General features: G+C 45.6%; 1 protein-coding gene across 1 annotated transcript in view; it reads right to left on the bottom strand.

Annotated features, from left to right (window-relative positions):
• Positions 1 to 7867: 7867 nt before the first annotated feature.
• LOC128792413 (cytosolic carboxypeptidase 6-like) overlaps positions 7868 to 17672 on the bottom strand; it is a 163472-nt gene continuing 153667 nt past the window's right edge. Inside the window, exon 8 of the mRNA XM_053950822.1 lies at positions 7868 to 8715. The gene's annotated coding sequence lies outside the window, so the exon portion shown is untranslated. The remainder of the gene's footprint in view (positions 8716 to 17672) is intronic.

Below are 17672 nucleotides of genomic sequence, written 5' to 3'. Positions count from 1 at the left end.
TAAGGAACTGCCAGAATGGCTGCAATGAGAGGATTTTTAAAGGCTGCAGAAGGAACTCCAGCAATCGCTGTCTGGTCTGGGCTGATATTTGTAACATCCATCTTACACATCACTAGAAAATCTTCAGTAGGAAAGTGTTCCTTTGCAAACAAGGAACATTCCCACAGCTACTCTTTTAAGGGAGGAAAAAAGCAGGAGAATCTCTAGGCTGAGCTGCCTCCCTTGCCAATTTGGAATTGCCTTTTCCATTGGAAAATATAAACTATATATATTGGTTGTACTGTTCAGAGTTGAAACCCAAATGAAACATTCCAATTGGTCCAAATGCATTTAATTGAAATTTTTCAGTTTGGAGGCATTATTGCTGTTTTCTCAAAACAGAGGCAAATACTGAATATGATGTTTCCCATGAAACAGGTGCTCAGGTTCATGCTCTGCTCCCCTCTTCATGTTGTTACACAGCTTTTCCAGCTCAAGGCATGCTGGTTCTCCATAAACAGCTCAGTGGTATCTCCCCTGCTCCTTACACAAGCCCAGGGATACTGAAAGGACGCAGTTGGACAACACCAGAGAAGGACCAGCAGTGCTGCAGGGAGCCAAGCTTGGGCATTTCATGCCTTTGTGCCTTGCTCACCAGTGCCTGACTTCACATCCCACTTACTGGAACTACCTTCCCACTTCTTGGACTAACACCCACTGAGCTGGTTGTGAAACTGGAGTAAGGGCTCAGAGCGAGAGGGGATCCCCGGGCAAAGTGTCCAGCTGGGCTGGCAGAAGGAACCTGCCACTGGCTGCCAGCACTGCAGCAGCTCCAAGGGGAGGTGGAGAACTCTGCCTCAGCACAGGCTTGCCAGTAACTTCCTGAAGCACTAACAAAGTTTTCACGTCCAGAATTAAAACTTTGCCAAATAAAAGCGGGTTTGATTCGCTCTCAGAAGATAAATAAAGGGTAAGTCCATTAAAGATACTAGTGTGAGATTGGTGTACAGCAGACAGAATTCAGGAAAGATACCAATATCTCCAAAATCCTCTGAATATTTTTTCAGACATAAACCAGGTATCTTTCCTGATCATAAATGCTTTATTTCCAAATGGAATTTCAATAAAATAAGCACAGTTAGACTAGCACTTGTTATAAAGCCATAATGCAGTAGCACTGAAGTTTAGTCATGAAAGGTATTAAAAGAGCAGCCCAGCTAAAGCAAGAGAAATTGCTTTCTGACCTACCGAGTTTTAGGAGTAGGTGCTAGTGGTCTCTCCACCAAGGAGTTCAGCCTGTAGTAATCCAAGAATGTCCTGGCCACATTTCTTCCAAGCTTCATATCTGTGAGTTTTTAATTAAGGAGCATTTTCTTAATAATTAAAATTAATAATAATAACAATAAAGAGCAGAGTCTAAAGGTAAGTCATTGCTATTTAATGCAAGAGCAAGTTTTACATCAACCATCCCACAAAGCTTAGGCATCAGGCAAAAATTACTTACACAGGCAGATAAGGTGGGGGTCATCTTGTTTACTTCTTGTTTTCACAGGCAGATGCTGCATAAAAACACAGGAGGAAACAATCTCCCTTTCCCCCCACGCCTGGCTGCAGATCCCTGTGGTTCTCATGAAATAATACACTAGACAAAAGGGGCCCTCCAATTTCCACATTCAGGGAGAATAATTACCTTAAAATGCTTGGATGCAGGCAGTATTTCTGTATCCAGGATACAAGGTCAGCTATACCATGGTGTGAACCTGCCATGGACCAGTGTACTGAAGGTTGGGATTAATGCTGAAGCCCTCCACACCTTTAGCTCTGACCCGCAGAGTGTCGTGGGAGAATTCACTGTTCTTTCCCTGTGTTGTATTCAGGACCTGAAATGGTGATTTTAGCACTGACCTGGAAGGACAATAGGTTACCTTAACAAGTTCAGCAGCAACTCTGGTGTGTCTTCTCACTAGCTACGATTTCTCCTTCAGCTGACCCCTAAACCCAGCATAAGGCAGGTGCTGCACATCAAAACTGCCATGGAGACCTCAGGGGCACAGGAACCAGACCTTCCTGAAGACTCAGCTGCTTACAAAGAAGTTGAATAACCTGTGGATTGCATTGAAAAACAATATCCCAGAAAACACATCCATGGGGTGAATCTGCTGCTCATGTGAAAAGTCAGCATTAAGTCTGCCTGTTACAGAGCAGCATCTCCTTATCATCCACAAGGTGATGTCCAGCTGGGAGATATCCAGTGGAGTCCATTATCCACAGCTGTGTTGTGGGGGCCGAATGCTCCTTTATTTGCCTATTTTGAACTGATGCCTACGCAGGCTGCAATAACCACAGGGTGGTCCAGGGCACTGCCCCAGAGGGTTGTGGTGAGGAGCCTTTCAGCAGGGCTGCTGCAGCAGCTGAGGTGGGTACAGAACCTGGGGAGTCTGAAGGATGTCTGCAACCAACACCCAGCAGCCCAGGAAGATAAACCATTGCTGGGTTGTTTTGTGTGCATGTATGCATGTTCTGCTTTTTCAGTAGTTATCTGCTGATGTTTCCATTAGAGGAAAATTCCAGAAGTGCGGCATCCCAGGGGCTTCCAGCAGTGCCACTGAAGACACTGCCTTCTAAATGAAGCTGTTATTACCCGCCCACTTACATTAGACACATCAAAACAAGTGAGCATGAGACATCAGGTTCACACAGCACTGTGAGATCTCTTTATCATTTATTTATTTATTTATAAGGAAGGTCAAACCAACGTGACAGCCTTTATTTCTGCAAAAATCCAGCCACCAGCTCTGCTAGTGCTGCAGTCAGGTCTGAGGAGGACTCCTGACACTGCTTTTCTCTCCAACAATCTTGTCCTGCTTTTCCAGCTCCCACTGCTGTGCCTGGGGATGGTTCCATGGATCTGTCCCTCCTGAGGGTCTATCCTGACACACTCGTTGTGATCCTAATACCGCGTGTGCTGCGGGCACCTCTGTTCTCCTGGCCAGCAGCAGGGCAGAGCCAGAGCAGCTGCTGCTCCCAGCTGTTGTCTGCACGGACAGGGAGAGGCAGCTCTGTGGATCAGCATGGGCTGTGCGGATCAGCACCAGCTGTTCCCCAGCTGTGGCAGTGCCCAGTGAGCTCCCCTCACAGCCTTCCAGCACTGTTGCAAAGCCCTGCATGCAGGGAGGCTGAGAAAGTTGGAGACAGCCTAAACTTTAGCAATTCGAGGGAGGGAAGTGCTGCTCTGAAAGTGTTTTGTGATTGTTTCTGGAATTTGGCTGGGGGTAGTTTGGTTGCTGCGGATGTGGACTCAAAGCGGTGGCAAAGGTTAAGAGTTCAGAGTAGTCTGAGGAAGTGAGAAAGAAGGGGAGAGGGCTGTCAGACACTTAAGGGATTGAGAAGACTAACATGGCTTGATCTTGTAGTTTCTTTCATTTACTCATCACTTTAAAGACATAAAGTGTAATTGGACTCAGTAAAGTCTCTAGGACATTTTGTCAGTGGCAATCTCAGAAAGCTCCTCTGCCAGAAGTGGCCCTGCTGCCCTTTTCTTTGTCTCTCTGCATTGCTTTTGTTTGCACAGTGGGAAGCACCTGACCTGCTGTCCTTGGGGAGGAAGCCCTTGGATGGCAGTGGGTACAGCCCAGGAAGTGGCTCCACAAGCTCCTGCCTTACCATCCTGCTTTAACCCTGACCTGCAGGAATCCATTTCCACTGCTGAGCTCAGGTCTTAGGAACAGCTTTTTGAAGCTAAGGACAGATAATCACTGGGATAACCAGCCTTAGCATGCTGGGAAATCTCCAGACCAAAGGTCTTCAAGAACAGGCTAAGCCCACAGCAGACATGAATGGCTGAGGTGTAACTGGCGCTGCATGAAATTTGGGTAAGGAAACATAAAAGGGCCTCTCAGGCCACTTCACCCCATTTTCCTACAGTTCTGAACATATTTTGCAACCCACATAGAGACCTGTTTGCTAAGATTGCTAAGAAAGGTAAGGGTATTTTGCAGAACATGGACACAGATGGAGAGCATGAAGAAACTCAGTGAAATTCAGTGCCACATGCATCAACTGAGAAGTCACAAAATGGGAATAACTTGTAGTCAGCAATGATGAAAAGAGACTCAAACCAGCATGGGATAAAAAATGTGCATGTTCTAGCCTCTCCAGCCATCCTGCCCCCTCTGCTCTGCCTGTCACTTCTGCAAGGGATGAGCGGTTTCTGTCATGGAAATCAGGCACCTGATACATAAAACCAGGGGCAGAGCATCGGTCTCTCCCTGTGAGTGTCCAGCCTGGGCAAGAGCTGGCGTGACTCCCTCAGCAAGCGCCAGCAGCACGTGTGTGCAGAACCGGTAGAGGAAAACAAATTAAAGCAATAACATTTGCATTTATCTCTGGTGCACGGAAGGCTCAAACTCCACTTTGGCTTATAGTGTATCCTGAGCACATAAACAACAGCTACTGCAAGCCAAACCCACTTCTACTGGGTGGTTTGGTCAGCTGGTTGGTTTTTAACCAGCTTCCTTTCTGCAATCACACGTGCTGTGTGCCCACAGGAGCTCTCTTCCTAGCCTGAACTGCACTTGACAGAAGGCCATTTCCCAGCTATTCCCATCATGGGAGCTCAGCTCTTTGACAAGACAGTCAAAATGTATTTGGGAGAGTCATGTTGGAAACAGCTGGGTGTGTCCTCACCTTCTCTAGCGTCTGCAGCTCCCTCTCCTCTCTCTTCCTCCTCCACAGACTCATTCCTGCATGCTCCGTATTTCTACTTGGAAGTGGAAACCAGTGTCCCTCCTGCAAACGCCCTTCTCACAGCATTCACTCTGTGCATGGCATCAGCAGATCTGGGGAGCTTTCAGGATAGTCTGTTTATGCACAACTCTGCCAAATTTCGCAGATGTTCTGAGGTTCAAGAATCGTGCTGGGCTCTCTGCAAAATCCTGCACGTTTATGATGCCTACCATGCCCCACAGCCCAAAGCTTCCAGCCCTGGTAAGAAAGGAGGACAGAGGAGTGGGGACTCTCACAAGCCATTACTAGTTTTCAGCTGACACGATTCATTGAGCCTATTGTGAACAGTCTGCTTAAGCTCCAGCCTCTGGAAGCGCAGACAGAGCCTTGCTCTGTCTGTGCATGGAGGCAATAAAAATCTCAATTTGGAAACCAGTTAGCAGTACAAGTCATTAGGGGAGGTACTAAATGTTGCTGCTTTAATAGCTCACTGATCCTTTAATAATGTCACTGCTGCAGAGCATGGTGGCACCATTTGCTCGCTTTTGTTTTGCTTTTTGAAATTCAGGGTCATTCCACTTTCAAGTGAGTGGATTATCTCTCTTTCCTCCTTCTGCCAGACACTGCAAACTGCTTTAAATAATTAGAAAAAAGGATGGCTCCTTCAAATTCACCATTCTCATTTTCATAAGGTCCAGTGTCATTGCTTTGGAACAGGAAGAGAAACCGTGATGGTGGTAAGGATTTGACAAGGGCAAAACAGTTAGCAGCCCCCACTCATCTTTGATAAGTCCTGTGGGGTCTCTGCCAAGTAGATTGGATCTCTGGTTTTATGTCTCATCTAGAGGACGGCACCTCCATCAATTTGAAACACTGCACTGGGTTATTAGCTTATGGAATTCATCCAAGTTTAATCCTAAGTAGGATTTGAAATGTGACCATTCAGTCCAGAGGCACCACTGACCAGACCCACGCAAGTCTTTTGTTTCAGACAAACAGCTTTAAGTTATGCTAAAGACAGACAGAGAGGAAGAAAAAAAAATGGAAAGGGAGAAGGAGGGTAAGGAAAATGAGAACAAAGAGAAAAATGAATCTTTTTAATAGCTCAAATTAAAAACCAGAAGAAGCTCTTTGTTTGACACAACTGAATTTTACAGCAAATCTCAGTCCACCACAACAACGATCCTGTTATTTATGAAAAGAGGGTTATTTTGTTTGGGAGAGTCCCAGATGACTGTGGTCAGTGAGCATACTGTCAGCTTCATACAATCTCAAGAGAAATATGGATGAGGTTTTCTCATCTATTTATAACAGCTTCCATCAATGGATCAAACCCTTTCCTGACTCGAACAAGATCTCGAATGGAAAATGGCATTACAGGGCTTTAAACCACCATGTTATATCATGCCAAGCCTGATCAGAGCTAGTCCTCTATTTTAGCAGAGCTGTTTTCACCCGTTACTTACCTCTTTTGCTTCACAGTGCTGACACTGCTCTCTGATAAACAGGTGCTGCCCCAATCTCATCTCATGGGGGGCCCACTCCAAGCAGAGTGTGACTGGGGCGAAATAGAGACTTAGTGGTGAACGAGGATGGGGAGAGCGGCTATTCCAAGGCTTTTCACCAGCATTTAACATGGTACAAGTCTGGGTGCTGATGATGTATCCTTCCCTGGGACTCACTCCAGGGAAAAAAATGTCCCCAGTGCCTAGCATGGCTGGTTACGTATTTCAAAATCTTTATCAAAGGAGGAAGCTTCTAAAATGAGAGTGTGGGGAGGAGATTGGGCTTTCCACAGCTCCAGTGTAAGAACCAGGCTCAATGTGGGAATTGCTGGGTACTCATGCTTATGGTACTCGGCAGGTCAAACTCAAGAAGCCAGATCATCCAGCCTTAAAATCTGTAAAAGCCCTGAACTGCCAACTGGAAATAGCGAAGGGACTTTCCCCAAGGACAGCATTTTCATTCCCATCAGCCCCAGCTCCTGATCCCAGATGGGACAGACACTTTTGGAAGCAAAAGGTAACAGCAATGACGAGCCTTCATTTTTATTCCTCTTGTGTGTTATCAGGGAAGGAACCAGGCGGAAAGATCCCTGACCGACTATTTCAGGCTTTCAGGCCCTTTTCCTGAAATGCTTGATTATGGTGGAAGAAATTACGAAGATGGGAGTTGTGTGCTCTTCTCCCTGAGTAATCAGAGGCCTGTAATTTTCTCTCCTGCTCTGAAAGAGGAGATTGGAGAACAGGTATCTTGGAGAGATATCTGTGCCAGAGGGACTGTGCTCAAGGACCACGCTGTGTTTCCCAGGAACTCATTTCAATATCAGCCATGGCTTTTGTCCTCCTGAACTGAACTGAAACAGGCAGATCCCACCTAACACCTGGGAGGTGGAGGTGCTGCACAGGAGCCAGTGGCTGGACAGAGCCAAGGGCTCCTGGCCCTGCTGGGGTGCTGCATCAAGGGGCAGCAGAGGCTGGAGGGGAGCAGAGTGTGGGGGAGCACCAGTGTGCCCCAGCTCTGCAGCTTGCTGAGACTGGGCACCTGTGGAGGAGGTGCCCAACTGAACCCATCCTGCTGCTGATGGAAACCTGCCTGTGACACTGAGCTGCAGAGTGGCTGCCACATGTGTGGCCATGAGAAGGGAGCACCTGACTCAACAAAGATTCGAGACACAGACAGGTAGAGGGAATTCAGGGTGCCCAAACAAGCACAGAGACAGTGAGGACAGAGATGTCTCAGACACCACCAAAGTTACACTTGGAACACCACAGGGCCACAGCCCATTTTACCTGTGAATCCACATGCTTTTCCCAGAGCTGTGAGCATGATTTTACAGGGATTTCTCTGACTGCTGCTCCATTGTCCTCATGCCATCTTCACATTGCTCCATGCAGGTGACATTTTGTCCATCTTACAGTCCCTCTACACCAGTGCGAGGTGGAAGTGGGCCCTCCTGTAAATGGTAATCTGGCCTAAACTATAAAATGACCAAAGAAAATGGTTTATTTATTATCTTGGTGTTGCTGACTCCTGATGAGGTTTTCTGAGGGCAAGAGGTCAGAGCCAAGCTCACAGGTGAAAAAGAGAAAACCCTCAAAGAATGAATTTCAGCATCAGTACATTTTAATTTATTAAAATATTGCATCAGCATCGCTTCATAAATCGGTATACTGTTAAAATTATGCATTTAAAACCTGATTGTAACAGCTTCTATCAAACTGTCCCAAAATTAATTTGGGCCTGAATTTACTGATCTCACATTAATGTCTGATGGATCTTTAATAAGAGTAGCAGGAAAACATAGGACGAGTCTCTTTTGTGATTTTAACATTTCTGATCTTTGCTATTGTTTAATTCTGGTTACTTGCCAGCTCTGGGAAGGAGCCCTTGTGGATTAGCTGACCTCAGCTCTTTACACAGTCAATGAAAATTACAGAGCTGATTCTCTCTGATGTACTGAGAAGGGATGAGGACAGGGGAAGAAATTTCCAAGTGAAAACCCAACCTTCTTCTATCACTGAGGAATGTTCTCAAATGCACAGGAGAAAACACACGAAAAGCAAAGCCTTAACAGTTGTTTTCAGCTTGGTTGGAAATGCAAGAACAATACAATACTCTCCAATTGTAATTAACCCCCCCCAAAATACACTGGAAAAGCATAAGCTGAACTCTTTGGAGAGCCTCTCAGTCCCTCACATCTCAGCTCAGAAACATGACATTCCCTGTTGTTCCAGGTCTGGAAGTTCCCATTAGACATTCCACCCACCGCTTTGGGCATAACATTTACTACCACCCAAACAAAATCAGTTTCAAGATAAATGGTACAAAGAGTGTTTCGACACACCAAAGTGTGGATAAACCATTTCTCATCTCTAAATTGCTGGAAGCTCATGAGTTGTATAAATCACAACCAGGCATCAGTAATCTGTTGTGTGCTGCATTTTCCCTCTTCAGCTGCAGCTTCCACTGTCAGACAGGGCATAGTCAATAGCTTTGACATGAGCAATCCTACAAAGAAGAAATTAAGAAATGAGATTGACTAAGAAATATGAGGAACTATGAAACATGAGTGTTCCCTTGTGATGGAAGCCAGCGTGTAGCTGGCTTTAAAGTTTTTGAGTAAAAAAGAGAACTGAAGAATGCTGGCAGTGATTGGAGGATTCACTGGGATTTTAGGGAACCTTCCTTCCCTGCCTGGGATACCACAGGTTCTGCAGTGCCCAAGTGGAACTGTTTGCACTTGGGAGCATGGGCATCTGCTCTCCAATGTCTGAGCAGATGTAGATGACCTCCTGAAACCTACCTGAGGTCACCCAGCTGAAAAAGGACTCAGTCCAGTGGCTGTTGGATGGTCTAAGCCAAGATGCTTGCTCAGAGACCCATTGGATTTATCCTGCTTTTAGTCAGTCTTAAGTCAAAACAAGGCACGATCTGCATTTGTAGTGGGCCAAATGCAGGGGAGGGACCACTTGTCCTCAGGAATTGGCTTAGCTCCTCTCTCAATCTGTCCTGCGAGGAAAAAGGACCATGGCCTCAGAGGCTGTACCTTTAAAAACACTTTCAGTCTCCAAGTAATAGTCATGCTTCAGTGTGTTCAGCATTTCAGCTGAGCTCAGTACAAAGTGCAGTGATTTAAAGCTGGGGGATCAGGCGGGATTCAGCAAATTCAGAATTATTTATTTCTTTAGAGCAGAAAGTCTGGCTACAGATTATTTACTGCAAATGGGTCTGTTTAGGGGAGGGGAGAAAAGCAAGAGGGTAGAGAAGGGGTGAACTGATTGATTGAATTTTTTTCAATTAAAACAAGCAGTTTTTTAAAAAGATTTAATGTTTTTTTGAAAACTGAGAAATAATTCAAGAGTCTGGAGCTCTGCTAAGTGCAGATCATAAAGATGAGGATGGGGGGAGAAGAAATGAAAATTTTATTCTGTGGAAGAAGAGAAGGAAGGAAAAAAAAAAAAGGGGGTGTGGGGAGAAAAAATATCATTATCTTTGTTCCTTTGTCTACGTTAATGTATTTCTCTCCCTGAGTTATCTCCAGTACCTGCAAATATTGATTGAGAATAAGGCACTGTTGGGCAGGCTGCAGGCACCCCGAGGCTCTGCTGGGAGTGGCACAAAGCAGATCCAGGGATTGGCTTTGCAATGGGAACTATGCCTGGCCAAACCAGAGCCAGGGCTCCTGCCCCCTCTGCAAGGGCCAGGCTGGGCTGGGGGGACAGAGAGGCTCCAGAGCAAGGGATGGGCAATGCTGAAGGGCTCTTTGGGGGTTTTGCTTTGGACTGAGTGGCACTAAAGGGTGAGAGGAAAACCAGAGCTAAATGAAGTAATGTTGGAAGGAAGGGGCATCAGGCCATGAATGCCAAGACCTCACTTCTGCCTTCACTGCTCCCTCAGACTGAAGGGCCCATCCCACACTTAGGTTATCTGCACTAGGGGGGCTTCCTCCCCAAAGCAGGGACACATGTGAGCTGGGCCAGAGCTCTCCTGCATCAGCTGGACACACCTCTCCATAGGTGATCACTCCAGAGAGGTGGTGCTGGAAGAAGAGGATTAGAGCTATTACTGGTAGGTAGAGAAATTAATGATTTTTTTTGTCGTCGTAGGGAAGAAGTAAAATATGACTATAATCCCCACCACTCCTAAATTAATTGCCTCTTTGCTAATATAATTCCCATTCCCAGATAAATTTGGCTTTTTCTAAACCCTTTGATTTTTCCTTTGTGTTTTACATTCAAGCTGGAATGGAGTGATAAGGCACTATGCATATATATAGATGTATATATTTAATCTACACACACACAAATATAGTTATATATAGTCCCTGCCACAAATAACACTCCTCTGACTGCTGTCACGAAACCCTTGTTAAAACAGCTTCTCACTCAAGATGGGTTGTTTTCCTACATCATGTCCCCTGGGGAAGGGCTGCTGGCAGCAGCAGGGCTGTGTCCACAGAAGGATGCTGGAAAGGTCTCTCCCCTTCCCCACTGCCTGTCTCTTCCTCACATTTCTCTGATGGGATTAAGCCATTGCCAAACTTCAGATCCACCATCTCCTGTCAATGTCACAACAACCAGCTTTCCTGGAACTGCTGGCAGGGTCTTGCTGTACAGTCAGCATAGGAGTGGCCCTTGAATTTTAAAAGGAGCATCTCAGAGGAAGTTCTTGTGAGGGAATTGAGCTTTGACTGGTGGGCCAGCTTTATAGCCACTGCCATCCTTGGTGAAATGGGGCCTCATAGCACCATGCTTGTGACTGTAACTTAATCAGCAGCTTCTGGTTAAATTATTTTATGTGGTTCTTCCCCTATTAAACCTCTTCTATTTTGCTATTGGCACAGTCTCACTCTCTGTTTGTGTTGCCTATCTCTGTTTCCATATTACTAACAAGAAATAATTCCAAGAGCACTGTTTGCCTCTATTCCCAAGTTCCAATATCATCCTGGAGGAGTCTCACTGATCCCCAGCTCAGGTGACACAGCAGCTCCTCCCTCTCAGAGCCACGCCTGGCTCTGGTGTTCACATGGAATCACTGGGGAATATTCACCCACGGATGCCAAAGGGTGCCTGCTGCAGCTGTGGCCCTGGTGCAGAGGGCTGGGACTGTCTCTTCAGTGAGCAGCACCTCTGGTCCCTGCAAAGCTGCATGGAGAGCTCCCAGCTGCATCTCAGGCTCTTGTGGGAAGCAGTGTTTGCCTGCTGTAGGGCCACAAAGCTCCTGAAGTTGGTTTAATTTCAGCTTCATTGTCTGGATACTTCAAGGGCTTTAAAAAAAGGCTGATCAGGAATACAGATAGTCCAAGGAAGAAAAGCTGAAAAGATTTCTGGACCTTGGACCACAGAATAGTGATAGAAAATGGGCAAATAAGTAAAGGCTGCTGTAGAACAGGATACACTTTTCAGCATCTGCTGGTGATGGGACAAGAAGCAATGGCTGTAATTTACAATAAAACAGATTAAGATTAGATTTAGGGGGAAGCTTTCCAGTGATAAGACTAGTGGAGCTCTAGAAAAATATCTCCTGGAGAGGCAGTGGCATCTCCATCCTAAAACAGGATCAGGGAAAACAGCTATGAGGCCAGGGGAGTTGGACCTTTTTGAGGATGGAGGGGTCAGCAAAGGGTTGCCCTATAACTCAGTTCCTTAGGCTCAGATCTTGCTGTATAGGAGCACTCTCCACCAGGTTTTTTCTCAGTCCTTAGTAAGGCAATTATGACAAGCCACTGCTCCTTTTGCATTTCCAGGAAGAAGAGTAAGGGGCACAAAATCACCACTTGGTAGCCCACAAGCCCCCAGAGACCACTCTAACCAGCTCACCATTCACCACTCTGCCCTGAGATTGAAAATTCAGCTCCTCTTCAAGGGCACCACTGTGTTCAGCTGGATGGAATCCCAAGTCCCCTGTCCCACATTCATCTGCTCTTAACTTCTGAATTCAAACACTGCTCTTCTTTAAAAGCCTCTCTGCCTTTTGCTGCTAATTAAAACATTGGTTGCACTCTGGGCTTGCTTTTCCAAGAGGTCTGGACAGCATTGCAGGCAGTTCAGACAAACAAACAACCAGACAAACAGAATCCATTAGGAGCTGCCACTGCTGACTGTCGCCCTTTCGCATACATCACAGTGAAAAGGTTAATGCTTCCCAAAAGGGGTGGCAGAGACGGGTGGAGGGGAAGGGCAGGAGGGATCCAATCCTGCAAAGACCAGATGTCAGAGATGCTCAATACCTCACAGAACGGGCTCCCCCGTGAGCAAGGCAATTGCCCATCTCTTGGCAAAGCTTCCCTTTGAGGGATCTATAATTTATTAGGGAAGGTGGAGTGCTGAATAAATTGTGCATAGAGATGAAGCAGAGATGATCACTAACTCAAATCCCTGGGAGCTTGGCATTTCCAATCTTTAGCTCCCATTTGTGTCCCCCCGGTCCCTCCGAAGTGAGCCGGCCAAAGAGCTGAATATCGACAAAACATAATGAGCTCATTGAGATCTAAGCGTTGCAATTAGCAGGGTGGAATGGAGCAGAGGGGCTGGGAGGCAGACTGTAATTATTTATAATGTTGATAATCACTTACGTGTAGTTAAAAATATAAATACATCCCAATGCTTGATGGCATTAACCACCCTTCAATTAGCTCTGTGCCCACTAAGTGAGCGATACCCAGGTACTTGCAGGAGAAAGGCTAAAGGTCTCTGTCTTGTGGCTGTGCTCACACACTGTTGGTGGGTGGGTGGAAGAAAAGCATTTGAAGAAGGTACCTTTGTGATAGCTCACACCACTACCTACTGCTAATGGAGCTGTGAAGGAGAGAGCTCAGACAAGTGGCTCCCATTCTCATGGTGGTAGATCACCCTCTGCCATCTTCTTTCCAAAATTGCATCTCCACAGGTTCTCATCCAGATGACCAGAATTTGGCTAAATCAAGGGATGCCAGTGCAGAGAGCCCCCACTGGCAGTGAGGGGCCCTTTGCTGTGTGACAGGCTGATACCTGTGCTGCAGTCACAGAAGTACCTGTGATATGTTACAGGGACACTTGAACTATCATGAAGCATTCAAACTCCAGCCTCATGTGTCCCTGCACAGCTCACCTCATGCTGGCTGTTTCTCCTGTGCCTAAACCAGCTTCTTTAAAAATAGCTTGAATCCCTCTCTGCTGCAGATACTTCCCTGCTCCTGAAGATTTTTACCAAGAGTCATTTTTTCAACATAGTCACCCAGTCTAGATGATTCCAGAGATGGACAATCAGAACCCTTCCTTTCTAGCAATATTCAATCTCTTTGTGGATAGCAGATCCAAATGTCTCTGTTACAAAAATATAAGAGATTTTATGAAAGAGTTGGTCCAAATACAGCCATGTTTTACCAGCAAGAGGGAAGGGAGAACAAGCAACAGAAAGCAGCAAGTCTGAGTTGCAGGCATGCTCTCAGGGGGGATTCCATGCCTGAGAACACCTTCACCTGACAGTAAGCAGAAATGACCCTTGTCATCCCCATAGTGCACTCAATTGGCTTAAAAGTTTTAATGAAAAACCAGGTAAGAGTAAAACCACAAGAAAGGGGGAGATAGCTGTACATCAAAAAGAAATACATTTTGGTGTGGGAGAGTAGGTAAAACCCCAATCTGCCTGTACCATTGATTTCCTTCCAGGTGAAAGGAGCATTTAACACACTGACGACTTAAACTTGGACCCTTTTCAGTGCAAATGTACAGAGAGGACAGCAGTGGAGGAATGGTCACCAGAGTTTAGCGAGGGAGCTTAATGAAAACATGGAAAATGTGGAAAGAAAAAAAAAAAAAGAAAGAAAGCAAGAAAGCGGGGAGAACACAAACAGACTGTGTTGCAGTTGAAAAGCTCTGAGAAAATGCAGGCAGTGTTCAGTGGAACTGAAAGGGAAAAGAGCAAAACCAGAGTAAATGGAAATTGTTCAAAGATAATTGAATGTATGTCCAAGCGCTGGCGTGTGCCAGCCAGCAATAAATACACTGCCTGTGAAAACAAGCTGGTAGGGCACAGGGAGGAACTTCCTACAGCAAACAAGGGGAGCAAGGAGCATCTGCAAGTGGGGTGCAGGGCTGTAGAGATAGGGGACAAGGGGTGACAGGCTGGGAAGGAACTGGTGAGGCTGAAATGAGGCAGAACTACGTGTCTTGAACTGCATTCAAATAGACCCCCAGATCTACCTTGAGCACGCTGGAAATGTGAAGAAAAGGCAGCTGGATCATGCTGCAAGGGCCTGGCGGTGGCTGGGGGAGTTGGTATTTTTGGGACTGGGTTCTGGTTGAATAACCAACCATTCATTTAGTAAGATGGTTCAGGAAATCAGTCCTTGCTCTGTACATGGCTTTGCAGGGACTGAAGCAGCTAAAAGAGAAATATACCTCAGCTGTTCTAGCAGACAAAGAGCAGAGAAAGCACAGAAAGGACAGGGAGTTTCTTGGCTGTCTAGGAAAAAAATCCACAGAGAGCAGGAATAAAAGATTCTTTCACAAGAAATACCAATCCTGTTCAGAGCAAGCCTGACCTACTCCAACAGCCTGTCTTTGTCACCAGCCAGTGTCCAGAGGAAGAACTGTAAGATCTACACCAAGGGATGAGCCCCTTCTCCCTGTCTGAGGAGCAGTGTTGCTCCTGCAGCAAGGAGCTGTCCCTGAGCTGAACAGGTAAGTTAAACTGCCCCCAATTCCTTGGGCACTGAATAGGACAAACATGGCTCAGCCCTTTTCAGAACCAATTTCCCTTCTCTGTTGCCTGGAAAGCCTACCAAGACCTCATGGAACACCACACAGGCACAATTTCAAGTCCTGAGCCAGGAATCAATCAGGTAGCACATCCTTTAAAGTGGTATTCCCAAAGCAAAAATTAATCTACTTAGAACTTAGGTGTAGAAAGCTGGTCACCACAACAAATAAAACAACACCTGCCAATAGCAGAAACCTTTCAAAGGCTGCTGAGCTCCTCCATCTGACATAGATTAAAACCCAAGTGCAGAAGGGGATGTGATGTTTGCAGCCATCAAGGAAAATGCAGCAGCACAAACAGGAATAGGAGCCATGTCCTCACTTGGTCCATAAAAACATGCCTGTCCTTGATCAAACTGATGCTTGCATGAGAGGAGACAGTGTAGACACATTATCTGGAGAGAAGACCAGGGACTAGCATCAAAAATATTTCCACAAAGATTTTCTAGGAGAAAATCCCTTTGCCCCAGCTACATTTGTACTTGCTGTACACTGCCTTCCTCACAGCTCTCAGGAAGTGCAGTGCTGGCTCAGCTCTCACAGCCATGGAGTGATGCCTGACTCAGGATCAGCAACTGCAGGCACAAGGAAACAAACCAAGGGAGAGGAGAGGAGAGCCCACTGGAAGCAGATCCCCTGTCAAAGCATGGCTCTCATGAAGAACAGCCAGCAATTGAGCAGCCACCCAAGAACTGCTTGGCAAAGAAATTTTGAGCTGATGTAGCTGAGAAAATGTGGGTCTATTTGCAGTTCATTTGTCAGAGTATGCCAGACTGCTCAGAAGAAACACTTGAGCTGACTGCAATTCCAGTTTTTGTGTTTATTTTATTTTTAATATCAAAATGACTTTAAGTGTTTTTTGTTTTCCAAACCATGTGTTTCCAAAAAGGAGCATATGTTAGTATCAACTACTATTTAAAATATGGAGAGAAAATAAAAAGTAGGACCTTTCCAGTGGAAACAACTTCAGCATTTAAATGATTTCAATGCTACAATATTGTCTTTTTTATGCAACCAGATAAACTCTAATTAGTTCTGAATAAAGCATCTGCTTTAGCAACACCTGATCAACAAGCCAGGGAATCCAACAGAGAGACTTCTTATTTCAGTGTGCTTTGTAGAAGCTTAATGTTGGATTAACTGGTAAATTCAGTCAGAAACCCAGAGAACAAGGGTGAAATTAATTCAGGCTCCCCAAAAAGGAATGAAGAGATTCTGGCAAGCAAATTCTGAAAGTGCAAAGGTGTCCAGATCCACCACCCTTTCATTTCCTTGTATCTCTTGGAGTAACCTGATGAACATGAGATGAATTTATGATGGAAGATGCCAACTCAGCCAAGCCTACAGTGGCTCCAGAGCCTGCTATTTCTGTCCCAAGAGCCTAATTCCTTTATTGCAGCGTTTTTCATGGATGCTAAAATCCCCTTTATTCTCCTCTGAGCCGCTGTTGCCTTTGATTGTACAGAAGGGATTTCTAAATGCTTATTTACTACCATCCTCTTATAATTCCTGCATCTGGGAAAAATTGGAGACCAGTTCATTTTGAAACAAGATGTTCATCTTTTCGACAGCTAGCATAGACTGGGGCATCAATAAATTAAGGGTTCTAGGGATTAATTGATTGGAACAAGGTTGGTTAACTAAATGGGAACTAATCTGCTAGCAGGCAAACTGGAGCTGGGCTACATTTGTCCTCCATGAGTTTGGGCTGTGAAAATGAAAATTTGATGATGATAGCAGTAATACAAACAGGGATGCTGAGCGGAAAAGGAAAAAGGAGGTTTTTTTCCCTAAAGGAAATGTACACAGGCTCTGCTAGATCTGAAATGATATCTCGCTCAACCTCTTTTCTTTGTGAAAATCACTACTTCTGAAACAGAAATTCTAGTGAAGGAAAGATCCTATTATCAGCAGCAGTCACATTTCACAGCAATGTGATTAACTGCTGGTCACATGCTCCCCTCACTCACCACTTGTAGACAGCTCAATAATTTTAACGAGGAAAGAAGACTGTCTTTCCCTTTTTTCCTTCCTTTCTTCCTTCCTCCCTTCCCCTCCCCCTTCCCTCTTTTCTTTCTTCCTTCCCCTCCTTTCTCCCCTTTTAGACTTCCCTTACAAGGCAGGCAGTTGAAGCTGACCCTTAAGGAAAACCCCACTGGGACCTGGATATCACTTATCAAGTCTAAATACGCTGTCCCGGTCCAGGCTGATGTGAAGTGCGGCAGCCACGTCTCAGAAATCTCCCCCTCTCAGAACAAAACCAGTCACCTTGGCTAGGAAATACACTACTTCCATCACAGTCACACTTCAATCACCAGCCTTTCCCTTGTCTCAGCTCCTGTCCTTGGTTCGGAGTATTTACAGCCCATCTGTCTGTCTCAAACACACTTCTCACTCAAGAGGGAAATTAATCTCTCCTTCGCTCCCCTCTCTGCTTTCTCTCTCCTTCTCCCTCCCCCTTCCCCCAACACTTGCAATTTGCCATGAACAGCTTCCCTTTTCTCATCTAAAATTCTCGATGACTTTGAAAATTGACTGCACCCACACACCTGGGCACGGTGAGAGATAATTGATTGCATTTTTATTTCGTCTCTTCCCTAAACTGTTTTCCTTGCTAATGGCCAGTTCTCTGCAATTTTTTTTTAAACTGACACTCAGTGTGAGGGACTGAGGGAAAGGAAGAAATAACCAGCTGCTGAATATTGTCTCTCCCACCTCTCCAAG

The sequence above is a fragment of the Vidua chalybeata genome, chromosome 9 (genome assembly GCF_026979565.1).
Source record: "Vidua chalybeata isolate OUT-0048 chromosome 9, bVidCha1 merged haplotype, whole genome shotgun sequence".
In the NCBI taxonomy this organism is placed as follows: domain Eukaryota; kingdom Metazoa; phylum Chordata; class Aves; order Passeriformes; family Viduidae; genus Vidua; species Vidua chalybeata.
This window is presented reverse-complemented; position numbering and strand designations above follow the sequence as displayed.